The following is a 17,991-nucleotide window of genomic DNA, read 5'->3' as shown; positions in this document are numbered from 1 at the left end:
TCTCTTTTGACAGAAACTCTCCTTCTGTGCCTTTTGTGTGACCTGTGCCCAACAGGCCAACATTGCTGGATCAGAACCCTTCTCAAAATCCAGAAGTATAAGAAGGAAATGGGGAAACTAATGAAGATGCTGTTTACTCAATACCTAGCATCACTAAATTTCCATAACAATTATCTGAGATTGTTACAATCCAAATTACAGTAGGGTAACTGTTTAATAAGTTGAGTAGCTCAAGCCCACAAAGCAAGTTAGGCAGAGGCTGACAATTACAAAGGATGACTATACAACTTAATTGTAATACAAAGAAAAGAAGATTCATGAATAGACAGAGAAGGAAAGCCTTTTGGATGTCCAAGCTATGATTTACAGCATATACTTTTGGTAGTTATTTTTGGAGATAACTGGGACATCTTTGTGTGCACATAAATATCACATTTTCAAAGACTTTCAAAAACATTGACAGCAAATTAGGTTCAAATTCCAAACTGCAACCATCTGATTTTGTTAAAACAGAGAACCTATATTCATGTGTAATGAACATAATCAAGGCTCCCATCATGGGCTCTCCAGATATTTAAATAGTCCCTGAGTCACTCAAATTAAACCACCTTCAAGTTCTATGAGATGTGTAGCTTCAGAAGTTCATGCTCTGAGACTACCTGAAACTATCAAGTACATACTGACAAAGCCTGAGGAGGGCTGAACTGCATCTGTTTAAGGCTGGTCCATGGCACAGATTTTCATCTTGGCTGGCTTACGAATGGCATAACCACTCTCCTATACTGACCAACTGTGAAGCTATGAAGACATTTCAAACATCACATATGCTTAAGTGGGTTTCAATTAAGAGATATATTTGGACCACCATTAAAAACATGTTTTTAAATCACTTCACCCAAGTTCAACATCCAGATCTGCTCCCTCCAACTGACTGCTGTGCTGAGATACACTATGAAGGCGCCAGAAATACATTCACACTGACTTAACCTGGCCCATGGAGACAAAAACCCAATTCTGTCACCAGAGTTATAACTGGGACAACTAGAAGGCAAGAACAACCAGGAATTGCTTTTGTTCCATCACAATTACAGTGATAAAAATATTATGCTAAAGGAATAGCTGCTGACACTGAGAGGAGTGGGAAGTATGGTTTAAAGCTGATGAAAATAGAAGCTGTGAGATTTCCCAGGCTGTAGCTTATCTGAAGATATGAGCCACTGCACCTACCCAGTCAGTACTAATGAACACTATAATCACTGTAATCAAACAAACAAAGTAACTGCACATTAGGAGAGATTGAACTATTATTCAGAAAGTTTCACTAGATCTCTTCATTGGTAATTTGTGAGTGGTTAATAAAGTTAGAATTGGTTCTTATAAACAATTTTGCTTTTTGGAAAAAAAGGGTTTGGTCAAAGCTCACTTCATATCTAATCATCTCCCTTTTTAATAAGTTTATGAAATAAACTACAGGAAGTCTTGCATGGTTATTGAGAACCTGAAGTTGCTTAATGAGCCCAAGGTTGAAGTGCTTTTTATTTTGTTGTTGTACTATCTTTTCCATCTATAGTCCTTCCACTTTTCCTAGAGATACTCCTCCATTATTGAAACATGCAATGAGGGTGATGAATGGCTGGGCAGTAGAGGTGAAACAATAGCTAAGAGCTAACCAATATGCGTCCTACTACATACATCCTACAAGCATCCTTCAAATAAAAGCACACACTGACTAGGACCTTAAATCCAAACACATTCTGGACAAAATTGATGAGCAATGGAAATTTGATGCATTCAGTACAAGTTGGTATACAGTCCCCAGTTAAATTTACTGTATTCTTTAAATCCTACTGTAGCACCTGATCTGGATCTGCAAGTAAAAGGAAAGAAAGTAAAAGTGTGTGGCTATAAAAGTATGAAGACTAGAACAAAGCAACAAATGCTGCTCCTAGTAGTTTCCTTCAAGATACAACCAATGTGTCACCAAGGTTACTTTTTGCATGGGAAACCCTACTGCAATTCCACGCTTGCCAATTTTAAAATAACTACAATGAAATACCAAATCCAAAGATTATGTGCTAGCACAACTTTAAAAGTATATGTGGTTTGACTCTATTCTGCCCCATTCCAGAGACAGCCACATCTTCTTATGAAGTGCCAGAATGTCCCTGAGGCACAGTGGTAAAGGTCACAGGAAATGGATTTGGCTATATAGAGCGCCTGGTCACCAGGATTGTCTTCAACTCTGGTGAAGTGAATACTGTCATCAACCATGTTCCCTTCACTGACCTTGGAACATGATCTGTTTATTCCAGTCTGATGCCACCTACAACAAGTTCCTTGGAACAGTCATGACTATGAATGAGAAGCCTATAATCAGTGGGAAGGTCATCTCCATCCTCAAAGAACAAGATTCCATCAATAACAAATGGGCTGATTCTGGTGCCAAATATGTTGTGTGGCATACTGGCTTCTTCACCACCAAGGAGAAAGCAGTGGCCCAATGAAAGAATTGAACCAAAATGACCATCATCTCTCCCCTTTCTGCTGATGTTCCAATGTCAGTGATGGCTATGGATCATGTGAACTCAATCCAGATTGTCAGCAATGCTTCCTTCACAAGCAACTGCTTAGGCCTCCTGGGAAAGGTCATCATGACAACTTTGACATTATTAAAGGACTGATGACTACAGTCCCTGCCTTCACTGCCACCCAGAAACCTGTGGAGAGCCCTGATGACTGTGGGACTGCCCAGATCATCATCAGTGAATCCACTGGCACTGCTAATGCTTCAGGCAAGGTCATTCAAAAGCTGAATGAAAGCTCATTGGCACCATGCATCCCTACCCACAAACTATGTGTCATAGATCTGACCTACATTTGAAGAAAACAGCCAAGTATAACTGTATCAAGAAAGTGTTGAAGTAGGCATCAGAGAGACCTCTAAGGAGCATACTGGACTATACTGAGGATCAGGTTGCCTCCAGAAACTATAACAGTGACAGCTACTCTTCTATCTTTGATGGTGGGGCTGGAATTGCCCTCAAGGACTATGTAGTCATGTTGATTTATTGGTATGACAAGGAATGTGACTATAGCAACAGGATGGTAGACTTCACAGTTCAAATGGCCTCCATGGAGCAAAATGCCCTGAACAACTTACCCCAGTAAGAGCATGAGAAGAAGAGAGGAGACCCTATGCTCTCTGACCAACCTAACTCCCAATGCACTAAACATATCCCCTCACAGCTTACCAAGATCCACAGAATGAGAAGACTTTGTGGAACCCTGTTGTACTGTGAATGAAAATGACCACCATAGGCTCATAGGGAGTAGCATTATTTGAAAAGATTAGGACATGTGGCCTTGATGGAGTAAGTGTGGTCATGTTGGAGGAAGTGTGTCACTGGGGTAGACTTTTAGGTTTCAGAAGCCCAAACAAGGCCAAGTAGTTAACTCTTTCTTCCTGCTGCCTGGTGATCTGGATATAGAACTCTTACTTGACTCCTTCTGCTACACTGTGTCTCTCTTTGAGCTCCATGTTTCCTGCCATGATAATGATGAACTAAACCTCTTAACTGTAAGCCAGCCCTAATTAAATGCTTTCCTTCATATGTGTTGTTGTGGTCATGGCATCTCTTCATGGCAATTAAACTCTAAGATAAGCCCTCCTCTCTAAATTACCATCCATAAAGTTCACAGAACCCATAAAAAAGCATATGTGGCTTCCTGATGCTTTCAAAGAAACAATACCCAATAGAAATATATCTTGACTAGATATTCAAGCACATTGTATACTATACTAATGCAGAAACACTCAGTAATCCTTTTGAGCTGTTTGGCTCTGTATATTTATGTAAAGTCAACTTAGTGATAAAAGTAAACCCACAGACTTATCTTAAAATAACAAACAATAACATCTTTGATTATATAAATTGTCTATGCCATATCATCCTGAAAAGGCCTGATTTCATGTGGTCTATGAATTATGGCTGGATTTTAGTAATGTATGTTCAGGACCCATGCCTTTCAAAAGACCATTTTCAACAGATTCAAATGAGAAGTAATAATCATTTGAATCCTTGGATCTAGACTGGAATTCCGTGAATCAGATTCAGGATGTAGGGCCCCAGACATGCATTTTCAGAGATATTTCATAAGCAATGAAGTACTACAGACTTAGACATAGACAAAAAATTTCAACTTCCTGATCACAGAGAAATGAAAGACCACTTTGAGAGAAAACAAGTGCCAGACAGAGGAATGATGCCACCACCCAGAGAACAGAAAAACAGGAGAAAAAGCCAAGAATAATAGTTCCATGGACTAAAGAAGGGTAGAAATGGCATGGGCAAAGGCACCAGCTACCAGTTACATCTCTGATACTCAAATATAGATTCCCTCATTGGATGATGTCTTCTCTAGCACTCTATCTGAACCATATCTATCTCTCCATAGTCTAGGCATCATCCTAGCATTAAAAATGCTAAGACAATTAGACTTTGAGTTTGACTCTAGCATAAAGTATGTAGCAAAACTTTGTCTTTAAAATAAGAAGCAATTTTAAAACACTATTTTACTTCACATTTTGACATTCAAAACTACTTAGACACTTAGATGACTAAAACAATACTACAACTATATGTTGATATGTTCTCTAACTAAAACCTGCTTCCAATGTTCTTACAACTGACTGACATAGAATGTTAAGGAGTCATGCTGGTGGGAGCATCTCAGCTCCACAAATGAGACAAGGGAAGCTTCCAGGACATTAGCAAGTTCTCCAGCTTTCCAGTCTCAACAGTGAAGCCAGGAATCCAATATAGAAGAGGAATTCCAAAGTTCAGGTTTGCTTCCATTTATGCCTCCCTGAAATTTGTTTAAAACAAAACAAAAACACCTGTCAGTCAAACTATTGATTTTCTACCTATATATTGGATTCAAATAATGATTCCTTAAGGATCTTATTCTGAGCCATATGTTAATCTACAGCATCATGGTCTCTATGAACACACCAGAAAGTCTAATGATGCACATTACCTCAGTGCATCCCTATAAGAGAACTCATAGAAGGTTTAGTATCTGTACAATCCCAGCAGTTATAGACATATTGTCAAGAACCAGCACTCATCACCTTACCAGTTTCAGGCTGATAATTTGATATGATGGGTGTGAGGCACAAGCTACAAGTCTGCCCATCATGAAACAATAATTGTGAGCCTTTATTCTTCACCGGGAATATCAAGGTCATTGTCTGGATCAAATCTAAAAGGGATCTTCCCTCAATAGATGTCATGAGAGACAAGCACCAAGCTGACATGTTCTAACAGAACTATCACCTGCTATCAGAGCCATTGTGACAGCTGTGGCAAGAAAAGGCAGGCCAATTCATCAGGCCTCTGGGCCAAAGTGCCGCCCTAATGGGTATGATGAGCATATGCCTCCCTGCAACACAATGGGTGCTTATTACTATAGGGCTGATTGTACAATGATCCAATTAATCACTGTTGATAGTCATGTTTTTTGTAATTGATGAAAACAAGAACTGCATAACTTTACTGAATGACCACATCTATTACCATAGTGTAAACTTTGAAAAGGAAGATGAACAACCACTCACAGTCCTTCCAGGAAACAAATGACAAGCATGTCTCTTTGTCTCTGACCTATTGCCTTTGCCATGTAAGGCTTTCTCCTGACTCTCCTTTTGAAAAGTTCTCCAAACATTTGAAAGACTCAATGCAAGTGTTATCCAAGGTCTCTGCATCCTCTGCTTTTCCAACCTGACTGGTAATTTAAAGAGAGATTCTGACTGAGATTAGGGGAGCCTGTAACATTTATCCCATCTAAGCAGTGGTCAGTCTTCAGCATCAGCTGACCATTGTCATAAGGAGAGAGACAAGTTTACCAGATGTTCTGGATAATGTCATTGTTTCATTTGCCAACTGCAAATCTTTAAATATTTTGGTTCCCCTGAAAGCATGACTTAAGACTTAAAACTTTCTGGTATTTCATTTCAGAAGTGACTCCAGAAGAGCAAGGTAAAGAAAAGAAGGAATTAAAATCAAATAAGAGATGGTAGCGAGATCCTTGACCTCCAGACTACTCCTATGGGTAAAGGAAAGCAGGGGCATGTACCCCAACCTCCAGCACCCGTCCCCTATTGCCTTTTGCAGGTGTTCCTCAGGATAATCATCCCCTTGCACTTTCTAACTGAGCATGCCAAAGCCCTGTGTGGGCTTAGTTTGGGGAAAGCCCTGAACTGAAAAAGGCAACACTTCCAGAGGTGGAATCGTCCTGTGACTGAGGACAAAGGCAACTGAAATGGTGTAATAATAAAAACCTGATGGATAGCAGCTAATAAAGCTGGAAACAGTTCCACAGAGTCCTGGTTTGGCTCACGAATTTCTCTTCTTTATCTGGACAAAAGCCCAACTGCCTTACAGGGAAACACAGCATCCCTACTATCTTGCAGCATTTACACCACTGAACTGAACCATGTGTCAACATGTCTGGGACCAACAGGCACTATGCACATAGAGGAAATGTTATATAACCTGTTGACTAACCACAGGACCTGGAACAGGTAAACAGTCAATAAAAATCTGACAGAATTAGCTCAAGGGAAGGGCCCATGAATGTTTGTAGAACTGAATCAACAAACATTAGAATGATGATTGAAAGATGCACACATACATTGTATTTTGAATGCGAAATGTCTCCCACAAGCTCATCTGTTTGAACACAGACCCCACCCCACACCCTCCTTTTTAGGAAGGTTGTAGAACCTTTACAAGGTGGAGGAAGTGGCGCACTAGGGAATGCCTTGAGGCTGTCTAATCTGGCCCACTTCCTGTTCACATTCTGCTTCCTGAAGTACTCACAATGTGAACTGTCAGCTTCTTGCTCCTGATGCTAAGACTTTCCTCCCCATCACTGCTATGCCTTTCCTAACAAAATGACCTGAATCTGTCAAGAACTTTGAAACAAATAACCCTTCCAAGGAGTGTTGCATTGCTTTGTTCAGGGTATTTTATTACAGTGAAAGAAAAGTAACTGAGACTTTAGTTATTACATAGTATACTGTGTACATTATATTATATACTTGATACCTTGCTTTTTTTAGTAGAGTTTTGTCATATAGCTTAATCTGGCCTTGACTAGTGATTCTCCTGCCTCAGCCTTGAGAGTATTGGGATCATAGGCATTTGCCACAATGCCTAGTCATAACATAATTTCCAGTAGTAAAAATCAAACTTCATCAGGAGAAAGAGTTCCAAGGTAGGTATTAGACAATCATTTCTGGGTTTTTGTTGTTATTGCTTGGGGGTTTTTGCTTTGTTTTGTCAAGACAAGTTCTCACTGTATAGGTCTCACTGGTTGGAACTCTCTATGTAGGCCTGCCTGGTTGGCATTGAACTCATAGAGTACTGCATGCCTCTGTTTTCTGCAGTGCTGGTATTAAATGTATGAGCCACCATAGTAAGCAGAATAATAATTTCTAAATTCCTGAAAGAGCCTTCTCATTATAAGACATTAATCACTGATAAAGATAAAATGTGTTTCCTGAATAGGATATATATTTCTCAATTACAAAAATTTTAATTATAAAATGGGGAGTTTTAGTATCCACAGCACATGGCTCACAACTGCCTAAAACTCCAGTCCAAGGGGGATCAGATAACCTCTTCTAGCATTGGCAGGCAACAGAATGCGTGTGATATATATACATATATGTGTGTATTTGTGTGTGTGTGTGTGTGTGTGTGTGTGTGTGTGTGTTGTATCACACACATACTCAGGCCCATGCATATACATATATGAATATATTATGTACCAAGATATTTTAATCATATTTATAAATTTAAAAATACCAGTGCATTTTATAGTGAGAAAATTGAAATTATATTGCACACAGAAAAATATAGCATTGGTGATTCAGTTCTATCACATGCAACTACTGAAACTGAAATTTCTTCACATGTCACCTAGAAATCTGCCTTTTCCTATGAAAATTCTGTGTACTAGTTTCATTTCTATCGCTATGATAAACCCCCTGACAAAAAGCAACTTAGGAAGGAATGTCACTTATTTCAGCTCACAGTCTGTGACATCAGGAAAGCAAAACAAGGTGGTCACATCACACACAGTCAAGAACAGAGAGATAAATGAATGCATGTACATTGCTTGCTTACTTGTCTAATTGCTTATTCTCATGCAATTTCTCCACTCAATATTCCCTGCAAAGAGAATATTGCTACCAAAAGTAGATTGTGAAGGATAACTAAACAATAAAAGCCTTTTGGAAAAAAAACATAGAAACCTACCAATGTATAAGCTTCCAAAACATAGACATATACATACATACACATAGACATATACATAGATAAATAGATTTCAATATAGAATTATCCTATAACAGGGGTATAATACCCAAACTAGCCTTTTTATTCTAGCAAATAAAAACCTTATCACCAGGAACAGGCTATCTCTTTTTTAATTGTCGTCAGTAAAGTCCCACAGTCTGCCAAAATTTACAGGTGATTACCACTATCTCAGTTACCTTCCAGAAGTTGATAGTAAGACCCTATTGTGGAAGACACTACATATCTGAGGCATAAAAGATGGCAGAAGGAATCAAGCAGGCACTCCCCACTATCTAGTTTTCATAGTGTTAGAAGATCCTATGCTTACTAACAGAGGAAAATAAATAATTAGATAGGTGCATCTATTTAATGCAACTATAAACCAATATGATCTACAATAATAACTTTCCTTGCAGGACATGCCCACTGTTGCAATACTGGCATGAATATAATGGGAGTAACCAACCACCATCTTATTGGATTTTAGTCTTATTCTACAAGATGGAAGCCATACCAGAACGACTATCACAAAAGGCCAAAAACTTGTGATTAGATGGGCCATAGGTTCTATGAGAGAACCTACAATTATCATTCTGTTAAATTGACATAGTATTAAATACAACTCCTAATGACTTATTGATATGCCCATAGATTAGTATATCTCTCAACCATCAGCAGAGGAACTTCTTTTGGTAAATGGTGATTAACACAGAGACCTGCAATTAGTCAACATGCAGAGAACCGGAGACTGACTGTGATGTTCTCATCCCTTAATGGGATGTCTATGTCATCCCCCTCCTCCCAAATCTCAGGGGTCACTACAGAAGAAGGGATAGCAACAACTAGAGCCAAAGGATTACTACAAAGAAACAGTGTTTTACCAAAATATGAATTCACAAGAGTTGTGACAGCATGCACAAGGACAGTTCAAGATCAGAACAGGCAAATTCCCAGCATGGACAGGACTGGTAGTAGGCATTCATGAACTCTCACCCTTAGCAAAAGGACTATTGCATTTCATAGCTGCTGAGAGAAGACTAACCAGTTTTCTTTAATGCTGTGGCCCTAGCAGGTTGACTAAGCTTCAGGGAAGTCCCCATATAGAAAAGTGTTTTGGCAACACAAACTGTACTCTATAGGGGTAAGGGGACTGGCAGGGACTGGGAGAGCACACAACAAAACCAAGAAGTTGAGAGAATGGGGAGGTAGAGATATCTCAAAGGAGTTGGGGACAAATATTTTCAAAACATGTTATATTAAATACTCAAATAATTAATAAAATATTATTTTTAAATCCTGCTATTATATTCTCAATTTTGCTAAGCTAACTAAGCAATAATGGCTTACATCTATTGCACACATAAAACAAACAGGCTTTTTTTAAAAAGAAAAATGAAAGATCAACTAGGAAAGACAGATTTGGGACAAAATTTTGTATGAGTTTATTTACCTATTCTAACCTTTAGTAGAACACATTTTGGCCCTCAGCCCACCATCCTAAAGAATATCACTGATACCTGTGAAAGTGGCAAACATTAGAAACTCCCAGGAAAACTCCTTAAGGTTCTTAAAGGTTAACAAAACAGACAAACATTTCTCAAAGAAGGCAATGACCTTGGAATTACCTCAGAAGGACTGCAGTGAAAGAAATCCATTTAGCAGACTTAGTGATGCATGCTTATAACCTCAACACCAGACTGAAGGTCCTGGAGGGTCTTAGATTCCAGACCAGGCACCATCATTAAGTCTGCAGATGAGATCAAATTAAAACCAAGACTGAGAAAAGGGAGCAAGGAGGCCAGCAGGGAGTTACCAGCCATTAACAAATATGGGATTCAAATTCAAAATGGCCTTGAAAACTTGCAGAAGCCACAGACAGAATGCATTTCTCCCTGCCTTTTCTTTCACAGGATGGGAGATATGTTCCTCTCACTCATGTATTTGGTAAATATACCTACCATATTTGGTAAATATACATGAGATGCTGTGCTGAGTTCCCAGGATACAGACTTAAGAAGTAAAGTCCTGACTTTCAATTCCACAGAAATAACTACTTGGTTGAAGAAAATATCACCAGTAACAACAGTCTTATGTGTGGTGCCTTCTTTGCTTCTGGCTCACCTTTCTTCCCACTCCTAGTCTGAGGTAATTATTTCTCTCGGGTGTTTTCTTTCTTCCTATGTCTCAGAACACTGGAGTGTAATCACACTTACTTGTCTCCCTCTAAATTGCTAATCTCTAAAAGAGCACAGGGCAGGGACTATGCATCTTTGCCACCCCAGAGCACAGCACCTGACACACAATGGATGCTCAATAAGTGCTTATTGATTTACAACTGAAAACAAATTGTGCCCATGTAAAGTGGGCTCTGTGCTCGTATGAAAAGAATCTAGGGTGCTATGTTGAAACCCAGTAAAGAGTTTATGTCATCCAACAGCCACAAAGGTGAGGTTAAAGATGCATAATAATGGGGCTGGAGCACTAAGTCAGCAATTAAGAGCACTGGCTACACCTGCAGAGGACTCAGGTTCGTTTCCCAGTACATATATGGGACTTAGAATCACCTGTAACTCCAGTTTCAGAGACACTGGTGCCCTCTTCTGACCTCCAACTGGCACCAGATATACATCAATACACACACATCCATACAAGTAAAAGGCTCACATAAAAATGAATAAAATCTTTTTAATTTTTTTCTTTAAAAGTAGGAAACACTGAAAACTAAGTGTAGGTGAAACATGTCCAATAATTCTAGCACTCTGGAGGTAGAGTCATCAGAATCACACATTCAAGTCAGCCTGGACTACACAGTGATGCCAAAAGCAACTTAAGCTACATAATGAGATTGGGTTTCAAAACGACAAACAAAAGCAAGTAAAATCATGTTGAGCAGAATTTCTACACAAGCTGCTTTCCATGCAGGTTCATAGCAAGTCATTCTGGAGACCAAGAGGGCAGATGGCAGAAATAATCTCTGAAAATGAACTGCTCTAAGAGTCAAGGGTGGAATTTGGAAGGAAGGGGAAAAAAAAGGGGTGCTAGGGAATCAGGGAGAAGCTGCCAACCTGAAGCTAGTGGAAAAAATAAAGTCCCATTAAAAGGTAAAGTCAAGAGCATCAAACACGGGAAAGAAACAAAAACAAATACCTATTTGGGAAGTCAAAATATGTGAAAACTGTGAGCACACACAGATGACAGCCATTCCAAGGCTGGCAGGAAGTGGAAGAAACCAGAAATAATTCTAGCATGGCTGGGAGGAGGAAAGTGCAGCCCCTCACTGGAGAATGGTGTCTATGCAGATATACGCAGCACATATATGTACATAGCACTGGTTACACCCCAACTAAGAGACATGCATGTCTAGGACAAAACAAAGGCTAATTAGAAGCTCTTGACCTTGTGCAGGGGCATCCATAACTGAACCTGAAATTCAACCTGAAGTGCATCCACGTAATTAACTGGAGAGGGGGCTCATTTCAATATATAGCAAGTGAGAACACATTTGTAAGCTTGACTCTTAGCTCTCTCTTCCTAGTTAAGTATAGACAAATCTCTTGTAGCTTTCTTATACTCAAGTTCCACTAATAGATGAATATTTGACTTATTGCATATTTTATAATGGTATTCGTTATAAAGCTACTGTTTCATTTTCACTTCCACTTCATTTTTATTTAGAGGGGGAGCAAATGGAGGATGAGAACAGGAGAGAAGAGAAGTGCCTGGCTTCACAAGCTCTAATCTGATACAGTCTCTAGTCACACCTAAGCTGTGGTCACCATAAACTTAGTCACAGACAGTGGCATGCCTCCAAAACATAAGACTTTCCGTGACAATCAGCAAAATCCTAAATAAATAATAATTGTCATGTGAATTAGATTCAAGGCATGATCTGTGATTTCCCAGTAGGTTTAAATGGCAGGATCATTCCAGATAACACAAATCAAAAATAAAATAAAATAAAATAAAATAAAACATTGGCTTAGAAATTGTAAGCATCTAGAAACTCAATTCAAAAATATTACTCATCAAAAAATCATTCGAACATAATTACATCATGTTTTTGTATGTGAATTTTGTTATCAATCATGAGATCCAAAAGCTAGAAGCTTTAAATATTCATATCAATATAAAGTATTTTTTTCTTCTAACTCCTTTACAAAATTACACCTTGACAACCTTGAAGTTAGACTTCTCTATTTAAAGTCAAAGGATCTATTTTGGAGTGTCTGATTCCAAGGTCTTGAACCAATGAGTGAAAATGAAAAACTGCAAACATGTGGCTGATTAGAAAAATAGTTGTAATAGTCATGACTGCTGTTATTATTGCTGGTACAAGTGAAATAACCATCAGGTCATTTTAAGCTCTGGAAAACACCCTATGGTGGTACTTGACTGACTTGATGTGTTTTTGTACACAGTTGCTGTGATAATGGAACAGACGTTTACCCTGTTACAAAGCAAAGTGCAAATGTAAGCCTTGGGGTTTACAGTAATTCCAGAATATCAAACCACCAGGAAGTTTTAAATGAAGCTCCTGCTGATCAATTTACTGGTTAAAACCACTTTGTCTCCTAAAAACAGTAACATCGTGCACAGAACAAATTATTGATAAATTGAAGAATTTCAAACAAAGATAAAGAGGGAATTAAAAATCTGTTGCAGACATTAGCTATAAACAGAACGTGATTGTTGGTCTGGGTCCAGTTCCCTCTATGCATTTTCAGACATAAAGGGCTCCTGTGTGAGATTCCTATTCTCACAGAATCCTAAAGAACAGAGCTCGCTCTGCTATGGGACTGTGAGAGGAGCCAAGCAGTCTTGATTGCTTAGCATAATCTATAAACACAAGACACCAGGTTGACCCTCAAAGTGATCTCTTTCCCTTCACACAGGGATGGCAAGCCAGTGATATCGTTATGGGTTACAAAACAGCATTTAGAAAAGGTTCCTAAAGGAAATCTTTCTTCCTTTCAACCATGTTGCTATGGTAACCACACCAATCAAGCCACTTCACAAAGGCTCTTGTGTCAAGTTCTGTTAGCAAACTCATATAGAAAGTGTAACTCCCATCCAAGTACTAACCAGGCCTGACCCACTTAGCTTCCAAGCTTAGGCACATTCAGGGTGGTATGGCTGTAAGTTGCCCAAAAGAAAGAAAGCCAAGGGGAAGAAAGGGTCCCCGGCCTCAGGTCTCAGCTGTCAGCAAGAAGCAAGAGGCCAAAAAGGTGGCAAATACCATTTGAGAAGTCCTAAGAACTTTGGCATTGAATGAAACATCCAGCCCAAAGGAGAACTCCATCACTTAGTCCCTCTAGCTACATCAGTCTGCAACAGCAAAGGACCATCCTTTAAAAGTGGCTCAGAGTATTTCCTGTCATTAACCGGTTCAGCCAAGCCCTGAACTGACAACTGCCCAGCTGCTTAAACTTGCCCACAAGTACAGGCCAGAGACAAAGCAGCAGAAGAAAGGTTGCTGGCCACTGTTGAGAAGAAAGTTTCTAGGAAAGAGGGATGTCTGACATAGACCCCATTCAAGTAATGGTCTTCCTACCTGCCCTGTGTGACAAGATAATGGTCTTCTACTACATCAAGGGAAAGGTCAGGCTGGGATGGCTGGTTCATAGGAAGATAAACAACTGTTGCCTTCACACAGGTCAATTTGGAAGACAAAGGAGCTCTAGCTAAGATGATAGAAGCTATAAGGATTAATTACAAGAATGAGACTGGCTACCACTGGGGAGTCAAGGCCAAAGAACTTGCCACTAAATTAGGGCTAAATGTACACGGCTAAGTTTCCTTTACATAAATAAAAAAAAATGCTCTCCAAAATAAGAAATGAAACTGTAACTCAAGCCACTTAATATTACATTTATTATCTTATTAGAAATGGGCAAAAGACAAGCACTTCAGAAAATTAGAGGAACTTTTTAGTACTGGGCATATTAGCATATTACATTAATCATGTTTAGTCTTCTTACATAAAAGCCTCCAGAGAACTCTCCAGGGGGTGGTAGGGAGGAATGTGCCTACCAGGAGGATTGCCTTCCTGTATTTCTGCAGTGTCTTCTTTGAAAGCCTGGTGCTACACATGCATTTGTGCTGCAGATCTAACTCTAACTCTGACACTGGGAACCCAAGTACATGCGTTAGTATGTACTGCAGGTCTAACGCTCACACTGAGAACCCTAACACACACAGTAATGTTGCAGGCCTAACATTTGATGTTCATATGGGCACAGAAGTTGGATAAGCAACAAGGAATCCATTTCTTACAGTGTAGTTTCTCTTAGAAAGGATCCATGAGATGTAATATTGATTATAGTAATAAATTTTAGGACTATTTTATGTTATTGACATAAAACAGTTTGACATTAGCATAATTCCATTTCTATAAAGTTCCACTTTCTGTTAAATGCATGTTTTAAAACAAAACAGAAATTACTACTGAAATTACTACTATGGTGGTTTCAGCATGTAAGAGAGTCACTGTGAACTGAAGGCTAGCTTGGGCTATGTGGAGAATTCAAGGCCAGAGAGAGGGGGAGATTGATTATTCAATAACTGGCTTGAGAGCCAAGCAATTTTAAAAGAAAGCAATAGCCTAGTGTGCAAAGTAAGACTTTCATATTCTTTACTCTAAAGTCCCAAAGAAATTAATAAAGTCTGTAATTTGACCAGTCTTCAAAATTCCTGCATTTTAGATTTAATATGTACATCCTACATTATTGTTAGAGAATGATGAACTTCTTAATACACTCAAATAGACACACATTTTATGAGAAGGGCCAGTAATGAGTCTAATCTCTATCTAATATTCATCTTAAGTTTAAAATAAATATTATCTCTTTTCTAGAATGGGTAGAATTTCAAGGTTAATGACGAAGATGAAAAGAATGTAAGTCAAAATACTTGATAATTATGACCAGACTGAAACTAATAAGATAAATAGAGAGCAAATAAAGTTAACTGTTCAGAGGTTTTAAACAACAAACATCATCAGTACCATTAAACATCAACTTTGACCAACATTATGCTCCTGAACTAATTATCTTCATTTAAGCTGAGGTATACACAGTTTCTTTGTGACCCCTGAACTTAGTGTCTGTGTGTGGTCTGAGGTATGTACAATTCAGTAGGGACTCATGCACAGACAGTCTTCATGTGATCTGAGGTATGCACAGCTTAGTAGGGACCTAGGACATTTCATCTAAAATCAAATTCTAACCATAAATTAAGGGATGGGGACACAGCTTAGTGTCAGAGAACTTCCCTATCATGAGCAAGGTCCTAAGTGTGATCCCTATGTATCAAACAATCAGTAATTAAATTATAATTAAGAAAACATAAAACACTGAATGGATCAACATTCATTACTTGTTTTAATTTCAAGAATTTTACATCATCAAGATACTGTCAACGAAAGCTATAGAAGTTGACATTTTTATTAACTTAACGTACACACAACTTTAAGCACCTACACTTAAATAGTGCTGTTATCTTATATTTGGGAGTGAAGTGGGAAATTTGCCTTGGCTACTTTCTGCTTCACAATATTTTACTTTTATAACAATTTTGTTAGATAGATAGGCAGGAACTAGTGGGAGAAAATGGAGTTTGAATCGGTTTAACAATGTGTATTACCCATGCTTCCTCTTACATTAATAACTGAAACATCAAACTTCATTAACTACCTACTGTAATTAGTCTATGTTTCTTCACTGTTTACACATTATCAGGGCCAACAGACAGACAATGTCTTCAGTTGTCACAGTGATCCTGAGATGTGACCACACTCATTTTACAGTCTAATGCACAGAGGTTCAGGAAGGTTAAGTGGCCTGTCAAAGTCCAGCAGTGAGAACCAGTAGCTAGAACCCCCAGTCAGCTCAGTAGAGCGGCACATTTCTGTTTGCACCAGGAACAAATAAACACCTAGCTATGCTTCCTACAGATCACTGCCTTTCATACAGGACATGCCATTGCTAGCAGAGTTACAGCTAACAGTTACAAAATTTGAGACAAAGTGTTGATTTGGCTTTGCCTTTCAGAGACACTATGAAGATCTTCATTATAAAACAGTCATTTGCACTTACAGCAGATTCCAGTGGGGTTCCTCTGTTGGCCTTTAGAAGAACTTTAAACCAAGAAGTAAAAGAACTTAGTCTACTTGTTTCCATGACTGATTGTTAATTAAATACAAAATACCATGGAACCAGAACAAGGCTCAAATACCAAGAAAGGATGTTCTAACAGGAGCTGGCCTTGCAAAGGGAAGACACAAGGATTAATCCTTAACCTTGTGAAGATGAAAGGAAATCACTAGGACAGACAATGTGTACAGCACCTGGCTCTCTCTCTGCACCTTGTGCCCTTGCTGCTCAGTGGAGACACTGTCTGTGTCAGCTTGTTACTCCTTTGACTGTGGACAAATGGAAGTATAAAATACATAAAGGTTCTTCCAACACATTTGCTTTCTTTCTATTTTATATTAACATATTAATTTCAATGTTATATATTTCTCTAATATAAAAGCTCGTTGGAAATGTGCGATACATTTTAATCTACTACATTATATTTGACTCTTTCAGTAACATTATCTAGGAGATCTTTAAAGCCAAATCCCTTTGTGCCCCAGCATTGTGAACTTTCTGATAGCTGGAATTACCAGATAATTCTCTCATCTGCCACATAATCAGGCTGAGCAAAGCAAACAGAAGGCTCACTCCTGGGCTTCTCTGTGCCTTGTTCTCCTGTCTATACAATTATATACTTTAAAGCCACAGTATAAAGGGAGCATGACCTCCCATGACAGTTGATCTGAATGTTCTTGTGTCAAGATGCTTGAAGTAGCATTTCACAGCAGACAGAGGTGCTCACAGACAACGTATTAGACATGCTGCAACCTCATTCTCTCTCTGGAAGTACAGTGAAAAAAATGATCCCATATGTGTGCAATTTCAAATGTATAATATAAAGTGGAATCCAGTTGTGGAGAACGAGGATGAATGAGCAAAGGAGCCAAGACTGTGCTGGAGAAACCCACAGAAACAGTTGACCTGACCTAGTGAGAGCATGGAGACCCTAGTCTTAAACCTGAGGAACCAGAATTGGACCGAACCAAGCCCTCTGAATGTGGGTGCCAGTTAGAAGGTCAGGGCAGTCTATGGGACCTTAACAGTGGAGCCAGTGTTTATCCCTAGAGTACAAATGGATTTTGGGAGCCCATTCCCTATGGAGGAAGACTATTTCAGCCCAGATACAGGAAGGAGGGCCTGGGCCCTCCCCCAAATGATGTGATGGACTTTGATGGTTTCCCATGGAAAGCCTCACTATCCTTGGGGAGTGGGTGGGGGGTGGGTTGGGGTGGTAGGTAGGGAGCATGGAGAATGGGAGGACTAGGGAAAGGGGAATTGATATGTAAATAAGAGTGCTTCTAAAATAAAAATAAAAACAATTTAAAAAATTCAAACTGTACAAGATAAGTACACATAATTTTCTGTCAGTTTAAATTTGAAAGCCATGAATGGTGCACATGACTTAATTCCCAGCACTCTGGAGACATAGGTAGGAAGATAAGGAGTTCCAATTCTGAGTACATAGGAAGTTCAAGGTCAGACTGGGTTATAAG

The 17,991-nt window shown here is 39.0% G+C and overlaps 1 pseudogene; it reads left to right on the top strand.

Annotated features, from left to right (window-relative positions):
• The first annotated feature begins 2,680 nt into the window (after positions 1-2,680).
• On the top strand, positions 2,681-14,154 carry LOC118238166 (annotated as a pseudogene).
• Positions 14,155-17,991: the final 3,837 nt, after the last annotated feature.

This window comes from Cricetulus griseus, chromosome 2 (assembly GCF_003668045.3).
Source record: "Cricetulus griseus strain 17A/GY chromosome 2, alternate assembly CriGri-PICRH-1.0, whole genome shotgun sequence".
NCBI classification, from domain to species: Eukaryota; Metazoa; Chordata; class Mammalia; order Rodentia; family Cricetidae; genus Cricetulus; species Cricetulus griseus.
This window is presented reverse-complemented; position numbering and strand designations above follow the sequence as displayed.